The sequence below is a fragment of the Triturus cristatus genome, chromosome 4_1 (genome assembly GCF_964204655.1).
Source record: "Triturus cristatus chromosome 4_1, aTriCri1.1, whole genome shotgun sequence".
NCBI classification, from domain to species: Eukaryota; Metazoa; Chordata; class Amphibia; order Caudata; family Salamandridae; genus Triturus; species Triturus cristatus.
In genome coordinates, this window is record NC_140585.1 from 496,474,517 (window position 1) to 496,492,349 (window position 17,833).

Consider the following 17,833-nt stretch of genomic DNA (forward strand, 5'->3'; position numbering starts at 1 on the left):
GCTTCCTGCCAGCTACACTCCTGAAAGTCTATAAATAGAAATGCTTTTTTCACTCCTGATTTCACTAGAATAGGCAAGAAGGTAAATTCACGCATATTCTAGAAAGAAGATTTCCTTTTCCGAGGGGGGAGTAGATTTCTTGATGGGATGTTCCCTGGAAAGTTGCCCAAAAGGTGTAGAATCATGATAAAAAGATAAATAGTCAGATTGGAAGATTTAGCAAAGATCCTGGGACTTTAGCTACAACAATCACTTGAATTATCCGAATTCTTAATGGGTTTCAAAACCAAACAAGTGCAAATTCAAGGGCAAGATGTAGGCTTGTGTGCAATGGATTTGGACTGTGTGGTGGTCATGGGGAAGCTATAAAACGGCCAACTTTTCATTATCACTTGACAGGTCACTTTGTGCAAGGAGACATCAGATTAGTTTTGGTGGGGTTGATGAATATATGTGGCATTACATGTTGAATTTCATCTCATACCGGCCTCTAAATCAGCCCCTATTCTCTGACATAATTCTGTATTTATAAGGCACACATTTACCTTGAGGAGTTACTTAATACTAAATATTAGCTGTTAATCTAACTCAATTGGACTGATTGTATTGAAATTAGAAGAATGAAATGCTTAGTGGAACAACTGGGATTCAAACCGGTGACCACTGGTAAAATGCATACCCCATTGTTAATCCACATAGCAATGAAACCCGACCGCTTTATAAGTACACATCTAAGCAGATATTGAGTTTATGGAATGTGCTTACTGTGTTATACTGTACCTGTGTACTGTATACTTAAACTGTATACTTTACTGTGTTATGCTGCCACTTTATGGAGTTAGCCCCACCTTCTTGAACTTACTGTCCTTGGTGAGACAAGGGCACAATGGGAGAAATGTGGTTATTGAACTGCAGGGCAATAATATATTAGCCCCTGGGACACTAGTGGTAAATTATAGTACCCACACAGGAAACTGTCTTGTTACCATTTTCTGCCCCAGGAACCAGAGAATAGTCCCTACGGGTTTCTACTGGCTTAATTCCCTTACCAACCAACTATGAGTTCAAAACCAGCTCAATGTAAGTTATAAGTGCAGTAAAAATAAAACTTGCCAGGAACCCTAACAAATGGATAATTCACTAGGGTGGGCAGACACATGCAACACCCCCATTATAAAGTGGAACAGTGAGTAGATTTTAGTCAGGTAATTAATTAATTTGACATCTAACCCCTCCTTTACCACTATAACAAAATATGCTTATAATAAATACTGCATTAAAATCTGGGATTGGCCCCTAACACTGTGGCACTTTTCTGGGAATCGTCTTCTTTGGGCCTTGCCATTAGAGCCACACCCACATTGGGTGTAATCTACTGGGCAAGTTGGCAATTGTGGAACCAGGAACATGTTTTTTAATCCTAGTCTCAGAATGTGACTAAGTTGTGTGATCTTAGATAATTATTCATGTTCTGTGTTTGGTCCGCTTTGTATGTTTTTGCATGACGGGAAGGATTTAATATCAGGCTTAAAGCTTGTGGCAGATCGTAATAAGAAAACTGGATTGAAAACACACACACAGTCACACACACACATACAGAACGTTACATCTTTGAAAGCTGCACCCAGGGCCAGATGTATCATAGAAATGTTTTGCGATTCTCTAATTGCGAATATTTGTGATTCGCAATTAGGGAACTGCAAAACAGCATGCATGAAAGTGTGTATTCCTAAGGGGTCGAAAATGACCTACCTAATGAATATTAATGAGGTAGGTCGCAATTTGCGACCCCCTAGGAGACCACCATGTCTGGGATTGGTTTTAAATAAAGCAATTATTTTGTTTTGTAAAGCAGCCCGTTTTCCTTAAAGGAAAACGAGATGCTTTACAAAAAGAAATATGAAAAGTTTTCTTTTCATTTTTCAAGAGCAGGGTCCATGGGACCACTGCCTGATCTCAAAAATGCTTTTACAAGCATTCACAAAGGGGAAGGGGTCCCTTGGGGACCCCTTCTCATTTGCGAATGGGTTACCACCTACTTGAAGTAAGTGATAAAATGCAAATGTTTTGCGACCGCATTCATGGTCACAAAACATTCATGAATACTGTTAGGATTCTCTATTTGGAAGGGACGCCCTAAACATGCCCATTCCAAATAGTGAATCGCCAAGGCATTTTGAGATTCGGTAACAGTTTATTGAATCGCAAAATTGGGTTAGATGCATTGCAAAAGCATTTTTTGCAATCGCAAGCAGGCCAATTAGGTGAATTTGCCCGTTTGCATGGAGAAAAATGCTTGATGCATCCAGCCCTAAATGTCTTACAGAAACCAAAAGCTATAGAAACCTGGCAGACAACTACTGATAGTCACTGGGCATATTCAGTGTGATTGCATCTGAATGCATGGATTTAATCACTTGCATTCTGGTTCAGGTTAAAAGCTTTTATGTATCTAACATAAAACAAAACAGTATGGAATAAATCATATATGTAGATGAGCCAAAGCTAATAGACTACATTTAGCCCTGTTTATGTTGGCACATGACACATTTGAGGCATGACCTCTCAAGAGTCAGAGCCACACTCAAAACTGGCAAAATAAAGAATATTACATTCTGCACAAAGGCATTTATACTGTATATAAATAAGTATTCGGAGATGATCAGGGGTGGCTCCTCCACTAGGGCGGAGGAGCGTGACCCCATTGCTTTCTTGCAGTGCAAGAAGCAGAAACATAAAATGGTAATAACTTCCAGTTATTACCATTTTATGTTTGGTTGCGGGCTGTTGGGGCTGCTCTGCAAGCTGGCCAGGGAAGGAGTGGTGTGCCCGCTCCTGAGTGTGCAAAGACTGTTTGGGCGGCCCTCTGAGTCCGCCCAAACCAGTCATGTGAACTCTGCCCTTCTCTATGCAGGCTGCAATGCAGCTTGAATGGAGAACATGGCCTCCTCATATGCCCCTGGTTGGGCGGCGTCCTGACCAATCACAACGCTGCTTGCAGCGTTGTGATTGGCCTAGGTGAGGGAGCCTGGCTGCATGCTTCTGCTTCCTGTTCCTGCCAGAGGCAGGAGAGCAGGAGCAGAGAAGACGCAGAACACAGCCGGCGGAAAGGTAAGTTAATTTTTTAAATTTTTTAAATAAATTAACCCTCCCCGCGTAACCCCCCCGCCACCCCACCCACGAGCCATGCCGGCCGGGTCTGGAGATGATGTGTTCGATCAAACAGCACTCTCACTTTATGGGTAGTGTCCACTGTCTTCCACTGGCCCCAACCTCATAGTCAGGTTTACTTGACGGGGCTGAGCAGGCTGTCCCCTCTGTGCTATAGGGTGATGTGGACCCTCACACAGCATCAGTGCTGGGAACTGCCCAGGGTGACAGTCTGGCATGCTACTAGCCACAATGGCACCATGGGCAGTTCCGGTACCATGCCATGCATCTGATGGTGTGTTTGCATGTGATGTGAGTGCCCAAGACTGTGTTATGAGGGCCACAATGCAGCAAGTTGCAACGCAGGTATGAGTGAAGGAGTCAACACAGTTTTGAGTGAATGTTTGGAAGAGGTTACCGGTGCAGATACCACTGCTGGTGCCAGTGCATGTTTTTGTGCAGTTGTGAGTGAGGCTACTGGTGCAAGTACAAGTGCAGGTGGGATTAAAGGTGTGAGTGCCGGTGTGAATGTAAGTGGCAAGGTGGGTGCATATGCCAGTAGAGGTATGAACGCATGTGGTATTGACGTTACTGGTACTAGTGCCAGTGCCTGTCTGAACGAGGTGTGAAAGAGGTTACTGTGTAGGTGCAAGTGCAGGATTAAGTGAGGTCACTGATGCGTATGCCAGTGTAGTTATGAGTGGTTTCACTGGTGGAAGTGCTAATGCATGTGTAATGACAAGAGCCAGTGCAAGTGTGAGTGTTGCTGTGGGTGTGAGTGCAAATGACAAAGCAGAAGGGATTTCAGATGAGTGTACAGTTACTGGTGCAATGTATTAGTGATGATCCAAGTGAAGCTACTGTACCAAAAGGAGTGCAGATGCAAGTGAGATTACTGGTGCAAGTGCCTGTGTGAGTGCTGCTATATGTGTAGCTGTGAGTGGGTCTCCTGCTGCTACTGCAGGCGTGAATGAGGTGAGCAAGGTTACTGATGCAGCTTTCACCACAGGTGTATGTATGTATAAGCAGTGGTGCACTTGCCAGTGCAGGTGTGTGTGCAGGAGCTGGTAATTACATCAGTGCAAGAGCATGTGCCAGTGATGGTGTGAGCGGAGGGGCCAGTGTGAAGAATAGATTTTCTCTTGATTCAAGTGCAATACTCTGAGTTGCACCTTTCCATCCCTACAGTGCATGTTGCATGTTGGTCTTCCAGCTTCTGCTTCTGAAGGTTGAGCCACAAAATGGTGCAAAGAAATGCGCCTTCAAGCCGCCCTTTTTGCACTTTTGGGAGCTTAGACACAATACAGAATGTTCAACCAAAACAATAAAATGCCCTTTCGCCCAATCTTTGTCACCCTGATAAATATGGTAATAAAAATTGATTATGCAACAAAATAAACCTATTGATATCACTGATCCACATTTAGACTATGTTTCATCATGCTTGACAGACCCATAAGGTACTGGTGCAAACGGAATGCTGGACGGACATAAGCACAGAGCTGACTACGAAACTTCTGCAAAGGTTGACACTGCTCAACATTCCGACATATCCTCAGATAGTCTCCATTTTATTCCTCATTTTAGTGAGAGAGAGCCCTGGTTTCAGCCTTCAGTCTTTTGTACCCTATTTTATAAAATGTAACTCTTGCTAAGTAATCGAGGAGTCATTTCCTTTTGGCTAAATCTCCATTTTGATTATTTACTGACTATAGATTATTGGGCTGCTTAGGTGTTAATCTCACTTATCTCCACCTGCCTCCTGGAGCGCTTCAATGACCTGCATGACGCAAGGAGGTTAGGGGGTTCTGATTTGCCAATAAGTGAACTGGGGGATAAAGCAGAGAGGGACATTCTACGGGCACTGCTGCTGCAGAGTAGGCACAGATTGGCTGAGGCAGGCCTGGCCTACCGACAAAAAATGGCACCAGGGACCCTAATGCAAGCAAGGAAAAGGATCCCTCGTAGACCCCCGTATGTAATGAAATACAAGCAAAATTGAGATGCAGAAGGTCCCTCAGGCTTCTGGACCCCGAGCCCACTTCATATGCAGCACTTTTAATAGCTACGCCGCTAGCCTGGCTGCAGAGATCATAACAAGCTCCTCTGTCTTTGTTTACAGAAAATTATTTGGTGACTTAGGGGCATATGTATCAAACGATTTTGTATTCGCAAACGCTGCGAATCGCAAAAAAACAGCGTTTGCGAATACAAAATCGCAAAACGCGATGTATGTGACATTTTCGCATCGCATTCTTAAATTTTGCGATTCCTTAATTTTGCGTAAGCATTTAAGGAATCGCAAATTGCGATTCCTTAAATGCTATGCAACACGCACCCAAGTTGTGCAAATTCTCCTTAAGAAATCGCAAATTACCACCAACTTCAAGTTGGTGGTAATTTGCGATTTCTTCGAAAAATGCAATTTTTGGCATTTTTCAAAGTGCCATGTGGCGCACATACATGCCCTTAGGGCATGTATGTGCGCCATATGCGCACACATGTTCATTTCAGGGGTGCATCAGGGTGTCATCATGACACCCTTGCACCTTTGAAATTATTCTCAATTTGCGATTAGCTAATTGCAATCCACAATTTGAGAATTATTTCCCATTCATTCCTATGGGCCTCCTGGCCCATAGGAATGAATGGGAAGGTATTCCTTAATTGCGATTTTGCAATTTGCTAATCGCAATTAAGGAATATTAAGAATTCGCAAAATATGTGCGAATTTTTAAATACATCCTGTTTTGCAATTCTCAAATAGCGATTCTCAAAAAATCGCTATTTGAGAATCGTAAATACGGTTTTTGATACATATGCCCCTTACTCTTCAGGTGCAGGAGGTGCTACTGTGGTGGGTGAGCTGAAAGCACTATTCCGTCCAACAGAAAAAGACGACTTTGAGAGCCAGGCCCGTGCATGGGGAAGTAACCGGCTGATTTTGGCAGCAACACTTGAAGCAAATTATCTACTTTGAAAGTGTGAACCAGAATCAGTGGGCATAGTGCCCTCCAACACCCTGCCATCCACTTCTCTAGCTCAGCTAGTAGTTTTCCAAGCGCAAGCAGGAAGAATGTCAGCTGTGCTTGTCCAAAAGCCCCTGTCATGCCCATTTATCCTATACTCAAAATTTACATACACAAACTAGTAAGTAAGGAGACATTACCCTTGTCCCCCTTGTCTTTGTCCCCTTCATCACTAATGAGAAATACCAAAGCAAAAAGGAATGGCCTTGATAAGCAGAAAGACACATCAAGAAACAGAAACCACTATTATACTGCAACACAACATAGAGATTTATTAAACAGAATCAATCCTAGTACATCAAGTGTTACATGGCCCTTAGTGACGTTGTTTCTTTTCACTAACTTAGTATGATAACGCTGCAGCTTGCTTGTTACGTTTGCACACGTAACTACAGGTCTTTAATTTTGCAATAATTTCAAATGACTATTTTCACATGAGAACTCATCGGGGAACAACCTTTACAACGCAACTTTTACAACGCACTACACTTACAACGCAACATCCACTACAACGCATTCCATTACATCGCATGACACTACAACGCATTTTTAAAAACTACCTTTACAACGCATTCCATTACATCGCATACTACCTTTACAACGCATACCATTACAACGCATAATATTACACTACACTATCCAACACTTACCCTACTGTTGCACCCCCTGGAGTTAGAATAGTAATTTTTACCCCTATACTATCCAATACTTACCTTAAATGCAATGTAATATTATGCGTTGTAATGGTATGCGTTGTAAAGGTAGTATGCGATGTAATGGAATGCGTTGTAAAGGTAGTTTTTAAAAATGCGTTGTAGTGTCATGCGATGTAATGGAATGCGTTGTAGTGGATGTTGCGTTGTAAAAATTGCGTTGTAAGTGCATGCATTGTAAAAGTATGCATTGTAACGTCATACATCCGAACTCATCACTGTGTTCACTCTCTGCATGTTCCTGGGATTTTGACTGAACATTATGTGCAAGGTCGAACAACAATGCCCCGTGTTATTTTGTTCTGGCCAGGCCTTAGCCGTTAGACAAAACATACATGCAGCTGTTGTTTGGACAACGTACTTTGGTCTTATTAGAATACACAAATAGGTAGCAAACACTTGGAAGGGCACCTTTCCAGGCAGAAGAGCGAGATAGCACCTATGATGTAGATCTACCATCTATAGGCTAAGGTATGGGGTCTGCTGACAAAGCCCAGAGATCTTCTAATATATAATAATACTTAGCAAGGGGAGGGAGGTTAGGCTCTATTGTCTTTCTATGATGACATCTCCCTTCATGATTTATGGACTAGCTGCTATGCTAACTGTATTTGTACTATGCATTTCCTGCTTGTTGTGGCACGTATACAGCCTGTTAGGGCACGTTAGTTAAAATTAATATTTTAAACTGTTTTGTGTCTCTGTCAGATCTTATTGTGGACAAGTACAATAGTGCAAGCAAAAGGGTGTGTCTTGTTACCGCGATTCCTGAGAGATCTGAGAGTGCTGTTTTCTGGGGTGTCTAATCATTTGTTTTTCTGTGAGTGAGTAGGAGAGCAAGGGAGACACTATAGCTAGTCGGGCCTGGGTTTGTGGGTAATAAGTTGGTAAGATGACCCAGTCCCTATACACAAGGTCCTATTATACTGCGCATAGTTTAGTGTTTGTGCAGAATCCCTGCAACACAAGTAAGTATGTAATTCAACACACAAACCCCAAAATTAATATCCTCATGCAACACATTGTGAAATCAGTAATACCAGACAAATGTATTCGGAGTAGCACATATAGCTGCCCTATACATTTCTGAAATTAAAGCTCCCTTCCTTTCAGCCCAGGTGGCCGAAACCCCTCTTTTGGAATGACCCTGAATCCCAGCAGTGGGACTTGTGGAATGACACTGAATCCCAGACAACAAAATCAACTGCTTAATCCATCTACTGATTGAACGTGAGGAATTTGTGTCACCTTTAATAAGGCCCGAAAGGACACAAACAAGTAATTTCATGAAAATACTTTGTCCTGTCTATATACAATAAAAGGCTTTCTTCACATCTAGTAGACACCACTGCACCTCAGCCTCACAATCCCCTCACAGACCACATCGAAAGGATCACTTCCTGAAACTTGTGAAATTGTGAAGGAACCTTGGGAAAAAATAGAGGATCTAGGCCTGCGTTACAGAAGTGCCCTGGGGGTGCAAAGGGCGTTTGCACCCGCTTTTTGCACCTGAGCCACATTATGGACGCAAGCATAGAAGCACAGAAGCTGTCATGAGGTGCAGTGACAGTGCATCACAAAAAGGTGACGACTGTCAGTGCGCCCCTTGATGGCAGCCCTCTGGTGGGGGTCATAGAAACCCCCCCAGACATCCCCTTGCAGGCTGGTGCTGTCACTCGCTGCACCCATCTGCAAGGGGATCTCTGTCCACTCTGTAATGTGCAGGTGGGTGCCGCCTGCACATTAAAACACAGAGTGGGTTTTGAAGCAGACGCTTTGACTTGAATGCACTGCCACCAGGGCAGCACAAGTTTGCGGCTGCCCTGAGGGCAGTGCATTCAACCTAATAGGGTGCACTTTCCCTTTTGCACATGGCATACCTGTTTGAAGGTGCCCCATGGTGCAAACAGGGAAAGTGCGCCCGGTATTTAATAGGGCCCCTTGTTGTAGAATTATACAACCCTCAAAGAAGTCAAAAAGGCTCCAGAGCCAAAAGAGCCCCAAATTCCCCTGTCCTTCTAGCCGAGGCGATTGCCATCAGCAAACTCACCTTAAAGGTCAAGAACCTAATAACTGCAGTTTCTAACGGCTCAGAAAGTTCGGCGACCAAAGCCCTCAACACCAAGGGCAAATCCTAAAGTGGATAAAGAGGTTTCACCAAAGGTAAAGAAAAGGAAAAACTGTGCAACAACCTAGCTACCAAATCCTCAGCATCCGACAAATTTCCCCCCAGGGGCTTGGTAGGCACAGATGTCTGCCCATTGGACATGCAAGGTGGAAACTGAAAGATACTTCTCAAAGCCATCTCACAAAATCTGTAAAATATTATTCACATGACACTCCAAAGGGGACAGACCCTGAGGCTCGTACTACCTTGGAAAACTAATCCAATGCCTCTCACAGAACTTCCCTCCACTCAACTTCCACACTGAGAGACGTAGTCTCTGGAAGGACAGAAAGGGGGAAGACCTGAGAGGGGAGGGATTACACGGTATCATCCAAGGACCCTGAATTACCAAGGATTTGAGCATGGGAATCCATTTGTGACTGGGGCGGAGGGAAACACCACCACCATTACCCTGTTCTCCAGCAACAGCCTGGCTAACAACTTGGGAATTAGAGGAATGGATGGGAAGGCATACGGAAGACAATTTGGCCCGAGCATCTACTTTCCAAGTCCCTTCTTGAGGTTTCTTGGCACAAAACCTGGGGACCTGAGCATTGTGCTGGAAAGCAAAGAGGTAGAGGAAGGGAGAACAAAACCTCTCGCACAGCGGTCGGAATACAGCCCTTGACAAAGACGTTTCCAGGAAGGAAGGAAAGACTTGGCTGAGGGAATCTGCCAAAACGTTGTGCACCACCTTGATATGGACTGCAAAAGGTGACAGCAAGTTAATCCGTGCCCAACAAAACAGGAAAGTAGTCACTGCATTCAGGGACTTTGGCCTGGTATCCCTCTAATTCTTCAGAGAGGCTACAGTAACCAGATTGCCCATTCTAAGTGCTAGAATGCACACCACAAGATCCTGGTGAAACCACAAAACTGCCCTGTAGAAAGCTGCAAGTTCAACCTAATTGGAAGAACATCTTCTTTCTATCAGGGACCACTTTGGATGAAGAGAGAGAGAGCCCAGGGTGGCCCCTCAAACAACAAAGCTAACATCTGTCATCAGAACCTTCAGGGAATCCTGCTGAAGAATAACCCCCATTGAAAGAGGGACTGGCAGAGTTCACCAAACCAATTTCGACCTTATCTCCGGAGCCACTGGAACCATGAATTCGAAGTCTTCCTACTTCGGATCCCAGTGGGAAACAATGATGACCTCACAGAGGTATAGATGAAATCAAGCCCAAGGGACTGTGAAGACTGCTTCAGCCATATACCCTTGAAGTTCCAATTATTGATGGACAGGAAGAGACTGACTGTTCATGACCAACGGGACCAAAGATATCAAGGTGTCTGCCCTGGAATCCGGTAGAGAGACACTGTTGAGGTCAGTGCAAAATCTGGCCTCTATAAAAGTCAAATACATGGTAGGTGTCAGTTTGCACTTGGGAAGGTTGAGAAGAAACCCATGTGCCTGAACTCAAGAACACACCAAAGCCATATCCTAAAGCACCTATTCCTTAGCGGGAGCATGTAGGAGCCAATCATCAAGATAATGATAAATCCTTATCCCCTGTAGATGAAGAGAAGCAACCAAAGGAGTCACAACTCTCATGAACACTTGGGGAGTGGCCTTCAAGTTGAAGGGCAAGACCCAGTACTGAAAGTGCTTCTCTTTGATGCAAAATCACAGACATTTCTGATAATTCTGAAGGATTGGGATATGATAAAATGCACCGTGAATATCCACCATGCAAATGAAATGGCCCTTTCCCACCAGTGGAATCACCTAAACTAGGGACTTATTGTGCATCCAATTTGCCATGAGTAGCCAAGATATCTGTGCCATGGTTTAGGCATAGAAACAGGATATAAGGGTAAGTTTATCAAGTTTCAGTGGTCACCTTTCACCTGTATGAAAAGGCTGCATTGCAATTGTGTTGCTCGATCAAGCAACGCCAAGAAACAAAATCAGAGACCAAAGAGAACAACAGAAGCTTCACCAAATATAAACATAAGGACAAAAGCTGATAGGCATGGCCAACCTCCAGGTCATCAAGGACACTGTTTCCAGAACTGTACTTTTGTGTTTATAGTCCTAATACATTCTGAGTGTTGTAGTCTTGTATTTAGGTCTCGCCTAGCGTTGCAGCCCGTATGCGTTGCTCGCTCTGCGAGGCTTCTTGTAATCGATACAATTTTAGAAGTGGAGTGTAGGCTCGGCCCCTTTTTTTCATTGGATTGCGTTATCGGGAATGCAAAAAGGTGACTTTCCATTGTACGCAAGGCTTTTTAGTCCCTCCTTGTTGCCGCACTGTCTCCTGTTGGCCCCGCCCACCCGCACTGGATCGTTTACTGGCGGAGTTACACGGTCTCCTTTATAAGTCTGTAAGCACTCTTTCATTTTCAGTGCGGTCTGCTTTGGCTGTGCTTGTTTACCATTTTCAGCGCTGTCCGCTTCGGCCGCGCTTGTTTATTTATTTAATTATATTCGCACACAAGGGGGTCCGCTTTGGCCGTGCTTGTTTATCATTTTCAGCGCCGGCCGCCGCGATTGTTTTTTTACCTAATTATTTAGTGGGCATGGTTTACCCTAATCGGTAAACTCCGGGTGCCACTGATGCCCTGTATTGTGTCGGCATCGAGTTCAGCCCAAGCAGAGTGCAGCAGCACAATGGGACTACACTGTATGTGTCAGAATTTGAGCGCGCAGATAAATTGGCGCTTTGCGTTAAACCAATTTTTTAATGCGTAAGAGCAGTCAGCCCCATGCTTCTCTACCATTTGATGGCCCTTATAAATCATGAGGTCTCACCTGGCAAATGTTTTTAAACATCAATTCTCAATACAAGTGACTACTATATTTGGGCTTCACCACTCGTGTTTCTAATGTACGTATTTCAATTTTACGTGCAAGGTTATTTGAGCTCCCTGTAAACCGGAGTGGCCATCCGTGAGGGTGCGGTCTTGAACGGCCTGCAGTAGTAAAAGTTTTCCACCACAGGAGCTCGACTCGACAGCCCTCCCTGAGCAGAGGGGAAGGGGCGACCCCCTCTTGCCACTGCCAAACGCCCTGCAATCAGCTTGGCTGCGAAATTCCAAAGCCCGCTCTTGTAACAATATCCTGCCCAAGTACGTATTGCGCTCAGAATGAAGCAGCCTTCCGAAGCCCGTATCTGTGGAAGCATACTTCCGGCAAGGACGTAGCTATCAACAGTGCAACAAGTACAGTGGCACAGACACCTAGGGGAGTAAGGGACCAACTGCATTCCAATTATGGATCTCCTTCTGCAGAATACACACATGTGTGCCATCAACAGCGACATTCAGTCGCGCCAGCTACAACACGATACAGATCAGCAATCAGCGTCTCGACCTGCTGGGAACATAACTATTATTAAATATTATTGCCTAACAGTTTGAGCAGGCACACAATATGGCGCTTTACATTTTCTCTCACTCCTTCAACCCCTTCCATCATCCCCCCCCCCCCCCCCATCGACCTTCATTGTTAAACTCCCCCATCAGGACTTATTGTGAAATATCCCAGATGGTTAATTTGGGGCCGCTGAGTTTGCTCTCCACCGACAGCAGTATCTTAAGGATGAATAGACTGAGTGCAGCCTCGTCAAGCGCTTCAACCACTGAGAACAGAAATATATAAACCGCTTATAAATGAGGGTTCAGCTTCAATTACCACCAACATCCCTCCCTTGTGTTGCTTGTTGTAGACACGTGTTTACAATTTATGTATGATATTTTACTATATGAAGATAAAAAAGAGAGCTATTGGCATTATTTTATTTAAATAACAATGCCTTTCATTTATCTTATAAGGTCCCAAAGACGAGTCCTATTGGCTATGCCAATGCTTGTTCTTTCTGTGAACTAATTAGACTAGCACTCCTGAAAATAATGACCTGAAAAGATCAGCGCTGAAGACAGTGTCCGTAAAAACATAACTCCCCAGACTACTTTACCAAACAGAACCTTAGTGTAATGTTGTCCCTTCCTTCCTGATGTGTCCCCCCACAGAAGACAACTCTCGTAGGTGTGGTTGAAGGGTTTATTCTAGATATATGGGTACACAGCAGGAGCGCCGATCTGGAGCTCCGATCGTTATTCGAATCGGCGCGCTAATGCCGATTCTAGAATCGCCGCCGCCGGGAGTCCGGTGACGTCACGCGCCGTGCGCGCTGCGGACTAGACCGCAACACCACATCTCCCTCCTTTACAAACACAAAAGTCTCAGTCCCACCTTCACACCAGAACAGTCTTACTTGTGGTCCAGGCTGAACTCCTCGAATCTTCGTGGCAGCATTATTCTCCTCCCGCAGCGTGTCCTCCTGCTTCCTGCGCCTGCGGTAGGGGTGTTGCTCCCCCCACTCGGGATCGCCTCCCCACTCGCTTCTCGTGGTTCAAGACCGCCCAACTCTGTCTCTCGGTCACTTAGTCCTGGAGTCTCGGCACCTCCACCTCTTGGACTCCAGGTTCCTTTGGGAACGCTTCCTGCTTCTCCCTCTGGTCTCCTACACTCCCCTTTTCCCGCCGGTGTGGACTCGGCTCCTGCCCTGCTGTCCGGCTCCATGTTCAGCTCGGCTTCATCGGCCCTGGTACATCTAGCCATCCGGTCTTGTGCCCATATCTTCCCGTCGCTCAGTAAGGCTGATGTGGAATAGGGTTCCACCACTTGGAATGGGGGCGTGAACTTGCTGTCCCCCTTCCTTCCTGGTGCCGGCAGTTTCACCCTTACCCACTCTCCTTTCTCCAGGGCGACTTCCTTGGTGTTATGCCTTGCGTCGTAGTAGTTAGTGTACACAGCTTGCGCTTTCTCCAAGTTCCTGCGCACCACAGCCGGTGACCAATGACTCTGCACAGTGAGCTTCTTCCAGGCCACATTGTCTCGGGTGAACGGTTCTCTTCCTCTCAGTATGCGGAATGGGCTGTAACCTGTGGACGAGGGAGTTATCCGGTAAGCCCATAGCAGGCGCTTGAGTTCTTTCTCCCAGCTTGCTCCCTGCCCGATGGCCGCTTGCACTGACCCCATTATCACCCTGTTAAATCTCTCCACTGCTCTGTTCCCCGCAGGATGGTACACAGGCGTGCGCCTGACGGTTATCCCGTTTCTGTCCATGAAGGCCTCCCATCTGGTCGACGTGAACTGTGGGCCGTTGTCACTGAGGATTCCTTTGGGGATCCCTTCTCTGATGAACACCTCCGTGAGGAATCCCAAGATGGTATCTGTCTCTGCGTTTTTGTCCACATGGACTTCTGGCCACTTCGAGTACCTGTCCACGACCACGGTGAGGTACTTCTGGTTACCACTGGCGTCTTGTATGGGGCCCAGAACATCTATAGAGATCTCTTCCCACAGGTTTTCCGGGCAGTCGAAGTGTCCCAGCGGTGGACGTAGCATTTTCTGCGTCTTGTCTGAGTTGCTGCATTGCTCACATGACCTGATGTGCCTTTCCACGGCAAGGTCCAACCCAGGCCACCAATAATCCTCCTTCACTCTTCCCTTCGTTTTCACGATTCCTAAATGACCTTCGTGTGCAATGGCCACCACTCTGGGTCGCAGCGCCAACGGGGGTACTACTTTGTTGCTCCGGAACAGGAAACACGGGTTGTCCCCCAGCGACAGTTCTTCTCTGACCTCCCAGTATTGTTTGAGTTCTTCTCCGAGTAACCTCTTCTCCGGCCACCCCTGCGTCACATATGTCTTGACGGCCTTCACCTTCTCGTCAGACCCGTACTCTTCTTCCCATTCCTGCTTGCTGATGGCCTTTTCGTGATCGCCCATGAACGCCACTGCGTACTCTGCCCAATTTTCTGCGTCTTGCGTTTCTGCTGATTCCTTCGCGGCCGCCCTGCTCAGGTAGTCCGCCACTCGGTTCCTGGTGCCTGGGATGTACTCTACGTCGTACACGTAGTCGAGGAGTCGCAGCGTCATCTTTGCGATCCTTGGCGTAGCGTGCTCATGGCCGTTGGATGTGAGGACCTTTACCAGGGGTTTGTGGTCTGTTCGTAAGAGGAACCGTCCTCCCCACAAAAACTGTCGGAACCTTTCCACTGCCCACACGACGGCTAGCATTTCTTTTTCGATCACGCTGAATTTGCGTTCATTGTCTGCCAACGTGCGGGACGCGAAGCTGATCGTCGCTGTCATTCCTTGTGCAGACCTTTGCGTTAGCACGGCTCCTAAGCCTCGGTCGCTCGCGTCTGTGGTCAGGGTCGTGGGGGCTGCTGGGTCGAACCCTTGAATGGGTATGGCTTCGCATATTTCTCTTTTCATCCCCTCGAACTCCATCTGTTGTTCCTCCTTCCATGTGAACGCAGTTTTGTCTTTCAGGATCGATCTCAGGTGGTATGTCTTTGATGCAAAGTGGGATACGAACTTGCTGTAGAACTCAGCCATCCCTAAGAATGTCCGTACTTCCTCCTTGCTTGTGGGTGTGGGTGCATCCCTGATGGCTGCCACGTTGGAGGTTTTGGGTTTTATGCCTTCCTGGCTGATTTCGTGCCCTAGGTACGTGACACTTTCCAGTCCTAACTTGCACTTGTCCCACTTGGCCGTGAGCCCGTTCTGCTCTAGTACTGTCAGGACGCCTGCTAGCCTCCGGTCCTGTTCTTCCTTGGAGGCGCCCATCACCAAGATGTCGTCCTGGAAGAACTGGATTCCCTCCATCTTGTTGAACAGGCGGTACATCAATTTTTGGAAGACTGCCGCTGCCGAGGCAAGTCCGAACGGCATCCGTAGGAATTTGTAGCACCCGAACGGTGTTATGAACGATGTGAGGTGGCTGCACGATTTGTGGAGTGCGATCTGGTGATACGCAGATGTCAAGTCTACTGTGGAGAACCACCTGGCGCCCTTGGTCTTGGCTAACATCTCGTTGATGCGGGGAAGCGGGAACTTATCCACCACGATGTTTTTGTTGAGTTCTCTGAGGTCTACACACAACCTCACCTTCCCGTTCGGCTTCTGCGCCACTACTAAGGGGGCCAACCACTCCGCGTTGTCTATGGCCTCGATGATCCCGTTGTCCTCTAACCTCTGCAGTTCCTCCTGTACTGCCTCTCTGGTGCGGAACGGGATGTTTCGCACTTTGTGGGACACCGGTCGGGCTCCTTCCTTGAGGTTAATTTTGTGCGTGAACTTGGTGAGCTTCCCTATGTCGTCTCTGAAGACTTCTGGGAACTCCTCCTTCCACTGCCTTGCTCCCACTCCGGGGTCTTCTTCCATCATGAGTACCTGTACACGGCCTCCCGGATTCAGTTTTATTCCCAGCTTCCCTTGATCTCTCCATCCCAACACCGATGGTCCCTTTTCTGCCACGTACAGCTTTCCTTCGCACGTTCTGCCCTTGAACTCAAATGTTAGGGGGCAGTACCCTACCATGGGTATGGGTTCCCCAGTGAATGTCACCGGATGGATGTCCGTTGGGCGCAGTTGGTGAGTGTTAGCCGGTGCGAAGTCCTCTTCCCATATCTTCTTCTTTATGATCGTGTAGGAGGAACCTGAGTCAGCGACCATGGTGACTCCTACTCCCCCGATGGTCATGTCACACCTCGGTTTCTTGTCGACTGCGCCGTCGATCCCCAGGATCTGGTCTTCAATCATCAGGATCTCATCGTCCTCCTCTTGGCATTCCTGCTCTTCCTCCTTGCACGACTCCTGTTCACTTGCTGCCTTGGCGTTTTCCTTCGACACACTCTTTCATAATGACCCACCAGACCACAGTATGCACACTTAGCTCGGAACGCTGGGCACCCTTTGTCGTTGGCGGCGTGTCTTTCACTGCCACATCTGTAGCACGTGTTGGTGCTCCCTTGTCCCTGTGTCTGCTGTTTCGCGCCCCGGGCCACTGGCTTCCTGTGCTGTCGTGTGTTGTGCTGCTCTGCCGCCTGTCTCTCGCGGCTTTTCCTATCTTCTATCCTGCACACCGCTTGTTCTGGGAGTCGGTCCTTCTTTGCTGTCTCCGCGCACCTCTTGGACATTTCTGCTTTCTTCACCAAGGCTACCACGGTCTTAAGGGGTTCATCTCCATTAGCCCACAACTTGTCCTGGATGGACGCGTTCGCTGCATGCATTACTATTTGGTCCCTGATCAACTCTTCCTGGAAGGCTCCAAATTTGCACGTTAGGGCAAGCTTCTGTAACGCCGCCACATACTGATCAATCGTTTCCCCTTTCTGTTGTGCTCTGTGGTAGAAGTTGTACCTGTCGACAGCTACGCATACGGTTGGGCGGTAATGGGTGTCCATATCGTCGATCGCGTGCTGAAACACATTATCGTCTGCCGCGGGCCGCACTACCTTCACCAAATCGTCGTACACTCTCTGGCCTGCAGGGCCCAAATGGTGTAGCAGTATCCTCTTCCTGCGCGTGCTTGGGAACTCTGGGCCGCTCTCCTCCTCTAACGCGAACAAGAAATTCAAGAAATACGGCTTCCAATCCTCCCACGGCATATCCGGAACCCCTGCTTTCGTGAGGAAAGGTACCGGGTTTGGCAAACCTGTCGATGTGGCACCCATCTTGCTCCTTGCCTCCGTTCGCCGCGGTCTTGGGCTCGAGCTTCTCGACCCCCGGGTGCTGTCGGGGCTGCCTTCGCCTGGGTCGTCTTCTCGGTCGGAGTTGCCGCTTCTCGCGTTGCGTCCTGTGACCCCCGCCACGGTGTGTGTGTGCGCTTCACCACGCGGACTCTCCCTGGCGCCGTTCCGCACCGCTGGGCTGCTGCTGACCGGGGCCGGGCTCAGGTGTGACCCGTCGGACTAGATGCGCGCCCTCCTCTTCCCTCCGAGACACTGCCGCGCTCCTGCTGGTCGGGGTGGTG

The 17,833-nt window shown here is 47.3% G+C and overlaps 1 protein-coding gene across 2 annotated transcripts in view; it reads right to left on the minus strand.

The window, feature by feature from the left end:
* GYS2 (glycogen synthase 2) overlaps window positions 1-17,833 on the minus strand; it is a 528,148-nt gene that overhangs the window by 428,823 nt on the left and 81,492 nt on the right. The gene's annotated exons all lie outside the window — the stretch shown is intronic.